The following is an 11,311-nucleotide window of genomic DNA, read 5'->3' as shown; positions in this document are numbered from 1 at the left end:
ACACATAGTAAAGAGCTATTATCTCGAATTAAATTTCATACAAGTACAAAGAGTATGAATCACAATTTCGTTCACCATCAGGCATGCATTCATAGGTTGAGAATAGTGATGAATGTCACGGATCATCACATTCATCATGTTGAAATGCAAGTGGATATCTTAGAATAAGAATAAGCATGAATTGAATAGAAAACAATAGTAATTGCATTAATACTTGAGGAACAGCAGAGCTCCACACCCTTAATCTATGGTGTGTAGAAACTCCACCGTTGAAAATACATAAGTGAAAATAGGGTACGCATGGTCAAGAGGCCACCCTCCCCAAAATGTGATCAAGAGATCAAAAGATGATCAAAAGATGAAAATACAATAGTCAGAGGTCCTATTTATAATGAAACTAGCTACTAGGGTTTACAGAAATAGGTAAATGATGCAGAAATCTACTTTCAGGCCCACTTGGTGTGTGCCTGGGCTGAGCATTGAGCTTTACACGTGTAGAGGTCTTCCTTGGAGTTAAACGCCAGCTTTTATGCCAGTTCTGGCGTTTTGACTTCAGAATAGGGCAGAGAAGGGGCGTTTGAACGCCAGTTTGCATCGTCAAAACTCCAGAAAAGTATGGACTATTATATATTGTTGGAAATCCCTGGATATCTACTTTCTAACGCAATTAATAGCGCGCCATTTGGAGTTTTGTAGCGCCAGAAAATCCAACAGCATCAGTAGTCCTTTGTCAGCCTTTGAATCAGATTTTTGCTCATGTCCCTCAATTTCTGCCAGAAAATATCTGAAATCACAGAAAAACACACAAACTCAGAGTAAAGTCAAGAAATATGATTTTTTCATAAAAACTAATAAAAATATCCCAAAAAGAAGCTAGATCCTACTAAAAACTACCTAAAAACAATGCCAAAAAGCGTATAAATTATCCGCTCATCACAACACCAAACTTAAATTGTTGCTTGTCCCCAAGCAACTGAAAACAAAATAGGATAAAAAGAAGAGAATATACAATGAATCCCACAGTATCAATGAAACTTAGTTCTAATTAGATGAGCGGGGCTTGTAGCTTTTTGCTTTTGAACAGTTTTGGCATCTCACTTTTTCCTTTGAAATTCAGAATGATTGGCATCTATAGGAACTTAGAATTTTAGATAGTGTTCTTGATCTCCTAGTTCAGTATGTTGATTCTTGAACACAATTACTTTATGAGTCTTGGCCGTGGCCCTAAGCACTTTGTTTTCTAGTATTACTACCGGATACATAAATGCCACAGACACATAACTAGGTGAACCTTTTCATATTGTGACTCAGCTTTGCTAAAGTCCCCAGTTAGAGGTGACCAGAGTTCTTAAGCACACTCTTTTGCTTTGAATCACGACTTTAAGCACTCAGTCTCAAGTTTTTCACTTGGACCTTCATGACACAAGCACATGGTTAGGGACAGCTTGATTTAGCCACTTAGGCCTGGATTTTATTCCTTTAGGCCCTCCTATCCACTGATGCTCAAAGTCTTGGATCCTTTTTACCCTTGCCTTTTGGTTTAAAGGGCTATTGGCTTTTTCTGCTTGCTTTTTCTTTTTCTTTTCTCTCTTTTTTTTTCTTTTCGCCATTTTCTTCACTGCTTTTTCTTGCTTCAAGAACCAATTTCATGATTTTTCAGATTATCAATAACATTTCTCTTTGTTCATCATTCTTTCAAGAGCCAACAATTTTAACACTCATAAACAAGAAGATAAAAAATATGCACTATTCAAGCATTCATTCAGAGAACAAAAAGTATTGCCACCACATCAAAATAATTAAACTAGTTTCAAGATAAAATTTGAAATCCTAGTACTTCTTGTTCTTTTGTAGTTAAGCACCTTTTTCATGTAAGAGAGGTGAATGATTCATGGAGTTATTCATAGCTTTAAGACATAGACACTAGACACTAATGATCATGTAGTGAAGACACAAACATAGATAGAACATACAGCATAAAAATCGAAAATAGGAAATATATAGACAAGAAGATTAAGGAATGAGTCCACCTTAGTGAGGGTGACGTCTTCCTCTTGAAGGCCCAATGGTGCTCTTGAGCTCCTTTATGTCTCTTTCTTGCCTTTGTTGCTCCATCCCTAGTGATTTTGGTGCTCCTATCTTAAGTTGCTCCCAATAGTTGTGTGGAGGAAAATGTATCCCCTAAGGTATCTCAAGGATTTCTTGATGATGGAATTCCTCATGCTCTTGTTGAGGTCCATGAGTGGGCTCTCTTGATGTGTAGTCAAATGCTCTATTACTGGGCTATGGACCCTTGAGATGAATCTCTCCATCTCCCATGACTCGAAGGTGGAAGCTTTTGTCTTCCCTTTCCTCTTTCTAGAGGTTTCTCCGGCCTTAGGTGCCATAAATGGTTATGAAAAAACAAAAAGCATTACTTTTACCACACCAAAATTAAAATGTTTGCTCGTCCCCGAGCAAAAGAAGAAAGAAAGATGTAGAAGAAGAAGAAAATGGAAGAGATAGAGGGTGTATAGACTTTTTGGGGAAGAGTGTTGTAGAAAGGTGTGAAGAGGAGAGACAGTGAATTGAGGTTGGTGGGGATCCTGTGGGGTCCACAGATCCTGAAGAGCCAAGGAATTCTTCATCCCTGCTCCAATTGGGCGTTCACAACGCCTTAGAGTGCAATTCTGGCGTTTAAACGCCAATCTGCTGCCTTGTTCTGGCGTTTAAACGCCAGTTTTCCTTCCTGTTCTGGCATCTAAACGCCAGTTTGTTGCCCAGTTTTGGCATTTAAACGCTAGTCTGGTGCCCTATTCTGGCGTTTAAACGCCCAGAAAGGTGCCAGATTGGGCGTTTAAACACCCATTTTGCTACTCTTACTGGCGTTTAAACACCAGTAAGTCCTTCCTCCAGGGTGTGTTATTTTCAATGCTGTTTTTTATTTTTTTTCTTTATTTTTGTAATTGTCTTTGTGACTTCACATGATCATCAACCTAAAAGAAAATAAAATAATATAGATAAAATTAGAATAAAACTGGGTTGCCTCCCAATAAGCGCTTCTTTAATGTCAATAGCTTGACAGTGAGCTCTCATGGAGCCTCACAGATGATCAGAGTATGGTTGAGATCTCTTAACACCAAACTTAGAGTTTGGCTGTGGTCTCCCAACACCAAACTTAGAGTTTGAATGTGGGGGCTTTGTTTGACTCTGTATTGGGAGAAGCTCTTCATGCTTACACTCCATGGTTACAAATGGAGAACCTTGAGTCTTTACTACAAGGCATTCTTCATTCACATGAAGGATCAACTCTCCTCTGTCAACATCAATCACAGCTCTTGCTGTGGCTAGGAAGGGTCTTCCAAGGATGATAGATTCATCCTCATCCCTCCTAGTGTTTAGCATTATGAAATCCGCAGGAAAGTAAAGGCCTTCAACCTTTACTAGCATGTCCTCTACTAGTCCATAAGCCTTTTTTATAGACTTATCTGCCATCTCTATTGAGAATTTAGCAGCTTATACCTCAAAGATTCTCAGTTTCTCCATTACAGAGAGTGGCATCATGTTTATCCCTGACCCCAGGTCACACAAATCTTTCTCAAAGGTCATGGTGCCTATGGTACAGGGTATTAAGAATTTACTAGGATCCTATTTCTTTTGAGGTAAATTTTACTGAACCAATGTATTCAGTTCATTGGTGAGCAAGGGAGGTTCATCCTCCCAGGTCTCATTACCAAACAGCTTTGCATTCAGCTTCATGATTGCTCCTAAATATTGAGCAACTTGCCCTTCAACATTACCAATCATCAGAGCTCGTGAATGGTAAAAGGAGGTCCAAGGGAATCTCTATGGTCTCTGTATGAGCCTCAGATTCCTTTGATTCCTCATTAGGGTATTCCTTACTGACCATTGGACGTTCCCTGAGGTCTTCCTCATTGGGATTCATGTCCTCCTCCTCCTTCTCAGGTTTGGCCATTTTGATTACATCAATGGCCTTGCACTCTCCTTTGGGATTCTTTTTTGTATTAATTGGGAGAGTGCTAGGAGGAGTGTCAGGAACCCTTTTACTCAACTGTCCCACTTGTGCCTCCAAGTTTCTAATGGAGGATCTTGTTTCAGTCATGAAACTAAGAGTGGCCTTAGATAGATCAGAGACTATGTTTGCTAAGCTAGAAGGATTCTGCTTAGAATGCTCTGTCTGTTGCTGAGATGATGATTGATGAGTGGATATTCTATACGCTTTTTGGGGATAATTTCATGTAGTTTTTAGTATGTTTTAGTTATTTTTAGTATATTTTTATTATTTTTTAGGCAAAATTCATATTTCTGGACTTTACTATGAGTTTGTGTATTTTTCTGTGATTTCAGGTATTTTCTGGCTGAAATTTAGGGAGCTAAGCAAAAAATCTGATTCAGGCTGAAAAAGGACTGCTGATGCTGTTGGATTATGACCTCCCTGCACTCGGAATGGATTTTTTGGAGCTACAAGAGTCGCTCTCAATTGGATATCTAGGGCTTTCTAGAAATATATAATAGTCCATACCTTTCTCGAAGATAAATAACGTAAACTGGCGCTTAACGCCAGTTTCATGTTCCATCCTGGCGTTAAACACCAGAAACAGGTTGCAAATTGGAGTTAAACGCCCAAAACAGGTTACAACCTGGCTTTTAACTCCAAAAACAGCCCAGGCACATGAAATGCTCAACTCTCAGCCCCAGCACACACCAAGTGGGCCCCAGAAGTGGATTTATGCACTATCTATCTTAGTTTACTCATTTTCTGTAAACCTAGGTTACTAGTTTAGTATTTAAACAACTTTTAGAGATTTATTCTGTACCTCATGACATATTAGATCTGAACTTTGTACTCTTTGACGGCATGAGTCTCTAAACTCCATTGTTGGGGGTGAGGAGCTCTGCTGTGTCTCGATGAATTAATGCAATTATTTCTGTTTTCTATTCAAACACGCTTGTTTCTATCTAAGATATTCATTCGCACTTCCATACGAAGAAGGAGATAATCCATGAAACTCATCACCATTCTCAACCTATGAACACGTGCCTGACAACTACCTTTGTTCTACATTAGATTGGATGAGTATCTCTTGGATTCCTTAATCAGAGTCTTCGTGGTATAAGCTAGAATCCATTGGCAGCATTCTTGAGAATTCGGAAAGTCTAAACCTTGTCTGTGGTATTCCGAGTAGGATTCAGGGATTGAATGACTGTGACGAGCTTCAAACTCACAAGGGTTGGGCGTAGTGACAGACGCAAAAGAATCAATGGATCCTTTTCCAGTATGAGTGAGAACCGACAGATGATTAGCCGTGCGGTGACAGCGCACCTGGACCATTTTCACTGAGAGGACAGATAGTAGCCATTAACAATGGTGATCCACCAACACACAGCTTGCCATAGGAGGAACCTTGCGTGCGTGAAAAGAAGACAGGAGAAAGCAGAGATTCAGAAGACAAAGCATCTCCAAAACTCCAACACATTATCCATTACTGCGTAACAAATACTCATTTCATGCTCTTTCACTTTTTACAATTGAAACTAAAGAACTCTATTGGTATCCTGACTAAGAATAATAAGATAACTATAGCTTGCTTCAAGCCGGCAATCTTCGTGGGATCGATCCTTACTCACGTTAGGTATTACTTGGACGACCCAGTGCACTTGCTGGTTAGTTGTGCGGAATTACATAGTGTGAGTGTAATTTTTGTGCACCAATGATGGGAAAGGTTTTCTATTGCTAAACCTGTTTCTTCCACCATTGTTATTATTGAAGCCTTGCTTCTGTTGATCCTTCCATGAAAAATTCGGATGATTTTTCCATGAAGGATTATAGGTGTTGCCAAAGGCTTTACCCATGTAATTCACCTCTGCCATTGCAGGGTTCTCAGGATCATAAGCTTCTTCTTCAGAAGATTCTTCTTTAGTACTGTTGGATGCATTTTGCAATCCATTCAGACTCTGAGATATCATATTGACTTGTTGGGTCAATATTTTGTTCTGAGCCAATATGGCATTCAGAGCATCAATTTCAAGAACTCCTCTCTTTGAGGCATCTAATTACTCACAGGATTCCTCTCAGAGGTATATATGAACTAGTTATTTGCAACCATTTCAATAAGTTCCTGAGCTTCTGCAGGCATTTTCTTTAGGTGAATAGATCCACCTGCAGAGTGGTCTAGTAACATCTTGGAAAATTCAGACAGACCATCATAGAATATATCTAATGTGGTCCATTCTTGAAGCATGTTAGAAGGACACTTTTTGGTCAGTTGTTTGTATCTTTTCCAAGCTTCATAGAGGGACTCACCATCTTTTTGTCTGAAGGTCTGAACATCCACTCTAAGCTTGCTCAGCTTTTGAGGAGGAAAGAACTTGGCTAAGAAAGCCGTGACCAGCTTATTCCAAGAGTCCAGGCTATCTCTAGGTTGTAAGTCCAACCATGTTCTAGCTCTGTCTCTTACAGCAAAAGGGAAAAGCATAAGCTTGTAGACTTCAGGATCAACTCTATTGGTCTTAACAGTGTCACAGATCTGCAAGAACTTAGTTAAAAACTGATAAGGGTCTTCTGATGGATGTCCATGAAACTTGCAGTTCTGTTGTAGTAGAGAAACTAATTAAGGCTTTAGCTCAAAATTGTTTGCTTCTATGGCAGGGATTGAGATGCTTCTTCCATAGAAGTTGGAAATTGGTGTAGTAAAATCACCAAGCATCTTCCTTGCGTTGTTGTTTGGTTCGGCCATAATTTTTTCTTTTGCTGCTTCCTTTTCAAAAATTTCAATGAGGTCATCTTCGGAGTTTTGTGCTTTAGCTGCTCTTAGCTTCTTCTTCAGAGTCCTTTCAGGTTCAGGATCATCTTCAACAAGTATGCCTTTATCATTGTTCCTGCTCATATGAAAGAGAAGAAAACAAAGAAAATATGGAATCCTCTATATCACAGCATAGAGATTCCTTAAGGTGTCAGAGGAAAACAAGAATGGAAGGATGAGGTAGGTAAGGAAGAATTCAAACACACAAAGAGAGATGGAGTTCGAATTGACAATGGAGGAGGAATGTTAGTGTTTAAATAGAAAAAGATAAGAGGGGGAAGAATTTTTAAAAACAAAAAGAATAAAATTTAAAATAAATTTTTGAAAAATTGGTTGTAGTTTTGAAAAAGATAAGAAATAGTAAAACAAACAAAAAGTCAATTAGTTAGTTGAAAAAAATTTGAAAATCAATTTTGAAAAGATAAGAAGTTAGAAAAGATTTTGAAATTGATTTTGAAAAAGATATGATTTGAAAAAGATATGTTTGAAAAGATATGATTGAAATTTATTTTGAAGAAGATTTGAAAAGGAAATTAAAAAGATTTGATATGTTTGAAAAGATATGATTTTGAAAAATATATGATTGAAAAAATTTGATTTGAAAAAGATTTGATTTTGAAAAAAATATGAAGATTTGAAAAAAAGATTTGATTTGAAAACAAAATTCCTCTCCTTGTGTCATCCTGGCGTTAAACGCCCAGGAGCTGCATGTTTTCGGCGTTTAACGCCCAATTGCTGCATGGTTTGGGCGTTGAAATGCCCAGCCAGGTACCATGGCTGGCGTTTAAACGCCAGTTTTTCTTCTTCACTGGGCGTTTTGAACACCCATCTTTTTCTCTGTAATTCCTCTGCTTTATGTTCTTGGATCTTCATTTGGCTAAATCCTTTATTCAAGAAGATATATTTTCAATTTTAAAAAACAACAAAATGAGTCAAAACATATAATTCTTGGATAAAAACACAAGATATATGCAAGAACATTATGAGCGTCAAGATGAACACCAAGAACAATCTTGAAGATCAAGAGGAACATCAAGAACTCAGTTTTCTTAATGAAAGAAAACATGGAAGACACCAAACTTAGAACTTTCTCATGTTTGGGCCATATGAATGCAGGAATGCATATGTAGAACATCATGCAGTGCAAATCAATAAATCATGAAGATCAAACAAGGCAATTCATCAAGAACGACTTGAAGATCATCAAGAACACAATGTATGTGTTTCAAAAATTGCAAGACTATTAAAATCATGCAATTGACACCAAACTTAAAATTTGGCCCTAGATTCAAACAAGAACCATGAAATATTTTTGAGTTTTTATGATTTTACGAATTTTTTTGGATTTTTCAAAAATTAATTTTGGAAAAACGAAAACAAATAAATAAAAAAAACTTTTGAATGATTTTTGAAAGCTTTTTGAAAATAAAATAAGAAGAAAATTACCTAATCTGAGCAACAAGATGAACCGTCAAATGTCCAAACTCGAACAATCCCCGGCAACGGTGCCAAAAACTTGGTGCACGAAATTGTGATACACAATGGCGCCAACAACTTGTATGCACAATTGTAATCTCACTCTTTTTCACAACTTCGCACAACTAACCAGCAAGTGCACCGGGTCGTCCAAGTAATAAACCTTACGTGAGTAAGGGTCGATCCCATGGAGATTGTCGGCTTGAAGCAAGCTATGGTCACCTTGTAAATCTCAGTCAGGCAGATTCAAATGGGTATGGAGTTTTAATAATTAAAAAGATAAATAAAACATACAGTAAAGATAGAGATACTTATGTAATTCATTTGTGAGAATTTCAGATAAGTGCATAGAGATGCTTTGTTCCTGTTGAATCTCTGCTTTCCTACTGCCTTCATCCAATCCTTCATACTCCTTTCCATGGCAAGCTGTATGTTGGGTTTCACTGGCGTCAATGGCTACCTCCTGTCCTCTCAGTGAAAATGGTCCAAATGCGTTGTTACCACACGGCTAATCATCTATCGGTTCTCGATCATGTTGGAATAGAATCCAGTGATCCTTTTGCATCTGTCACTACACCCATTTGGTGTGTGCTTGGGCTGAGCATTGAGTTTTACACGTGTAGAGGTCTTCCTTGGAGTTAAACGCCAGCTTTTATGCCAGTTTTGGCGTTTTGACTTCAGAATAGGACAGAGAAGGGGCGTTTGAATGCCAATTTGCATCTTCAAAACTCAGGCAAAGTATGGACTATTATATATTTCTGGAAATCCCTGGATGTCTACTTTCCAATGCAATTAAGAGCGTGCCATTTGGAGTTATGTAGCTCCAGAAAATCCACTTCAAGTGCAGGGAGGTCAGAATCCAACAACATCAACAGTCTTTTGTCAGCCTCTGAATCAGATTTTTGCTCAGGTCCCTCAGTTTCAGCCAAAAAATACCTAAAATCACAGAAAAACACACAAACTCATAGTAAAATCCAGAAATATGAATTTTTCATAAAAACTAATAAAAATATCCCAAAAAGTAGCTAGATCCTACTAAAAACTACCTAAAAATAATGCCAAAAAGCGTATAAATTATCCGCTCATCAATTACTCTACTGGAGGCTCAGTACAACTCATGAAGACAGCTGAGGAGGCTCAAAATCTCATTAACACTGTAACAAAAAACCAATACTTCTATGGTCATCAGAGGCAACGCCAACTAGCTCAAAGGAAAGGTGTATTTGGAGCTTGAAGGTGGGGACACTATTTTAGCTCAAAACAAGGTGATGCACCAACAAATCCAGCAGCAAATGGAGATGATGTCCAAGAGGATTGATGGCCTCCAAGTTGTAGCAGTGAATACAAGTCAACCATCACCCATATGGGGGCAAAATAAAGAAAACCAAGAGGATCAGCAGTAGGAACAAGTTCAATATTTGCACAACCAAGGTTCTGGATCAAATGACTTTCATGGAGATAATTACAACTCTTCCTGGAGAAACCATCTAAATCTGAGATGGGGAGACAACCAGAATTAAAACCATCAGCCATGGAAAAGAAATTCAAACCAAAACAACTCAAGAAACATAAACAACCAAAACCATCAGCAAACTAACCAAAACCAATATAGAAAACCACAAAACAACTACCCCAATTCAAACTTCTATCCACCTAATAATCTATCAACTAACCAAAACACTTTTCATCCACCCTCAACATCCTATAATCAGCCATAACCACCTCAAAACTCTCAATGAAACTCCAACTTGGAGATAATAATGGAAAGGATGATGAAGCACCAAGAGCTAACAAGCAAGAACCATGAAGCCTCAATGAAAAATCTAGAAAGGCAAATTAGTCAACTGTCCAAACAAGCAGTGATTGAGAGACCAACAAGCTCACTCCCAAGTGATACCATTCCGAACCCCAAAGAAGAATGCAAAGCCATCCAATTAAGGAGTGGAAGAATCTTGGTGAAAGACAAGGAAACTTACAAGAAGCCTATGGACAATGACAAGGCTAGCAGCAAGAAAGATGAAGCCAGCAATGAGGAAAAAGACAAACAAGATCAGGAGAAGCTCAAAGAGAAAGATGAGTAGCAACAAGCTTCAAGGAAAGGGAAGCAAGTAATGGAGGAATCATCACAAGAACAAAGGAAGATGGTGAAGGCATACACACCTCCTTTGCCGTATCCTCAAAGGCTGCAAAAAGAGCTCAAGGACCAATAATTTCCCAAGTTCCTTGAGGTCTTTAAAAAGCTGGAAATTAACATTCCCCTTGCTGAAGCATTAGAGCAGATGCCTCTATATGCAAAGTTCTTGAAGGAGCTCATCAACAAAAAGAGAAGCTGGCATGAGAAGGAAACCGTCATGCTCACTGAAGAATGTAGTGTAGTAATTCAAAGGGGTATTCTACCAAAGCTTAAAGATCCAGGGAGTTTTGTAGTTTCATGCACCATAGGCAAGATGACCTTAGAGAAAGCTCTCTGCGATCTAGGTGCTAGCATCAACTTGATGCCCCTCTCAATGATGAGAAAGCTTGCCATAGAAGAAAACAAACCTACCAGGATGTCACTTGTAATGGCCGATAGATCAATCAAGACACCCAATGGAATTGTGGAAAATCTATTAGTGAAGGTTGGAGAGTTTATCTTCCCTGTAGACTTTGTGATCTTGGACACATAAGAAGAGGGAAACAACTCAATTATCCTAGGAAGACCATTCCTAGCCACAGCAAGAGCTATTTTTGATGTAGAAAAGGGAGAAATGATCTTCAGGGTGCACAATGATCATCAATGTTTTCAAATCAATGTAATATTCCACTAAGCAAGAGAACTACATGAGAGTGGATATGATAGAAGGTTTGGTAGAAGAAATGTTAGAAGCCAATTATCATGAGCAACAAGAAGAAGAAATGGAGGAAAAACTACTGGAAGATGATAACCAAGAGGAACAAGAAGAGGAAATAGAGGCGGAACAAGAGTTCATAGAAAAGGAAGTGGTAGAGAACTCCATAGAAGGCAAGGAAAAGGAAAAGCCAAAACAAGAGTT

The sequence above is a fragment of the Arachis hypogaea genome, chromosome 4 (assembly GCF_003086295.3).
Source record: "Arachis hypogaea cultivar Tifrunner chromosome 4, arahy.Tifrunner.gnm2.J5K5, whole genome shotgun sequence".
In the NCBI taxonomy this organism is placed as follows: Eukaryota; Viridiplantae; Streptophyta; class Magnoliopsida; order Fabales; family Fabaceae; genus Arachis; species Arachis hypogaea.
Note: the sequence above shows the minus strand (reverse complement) of the source record.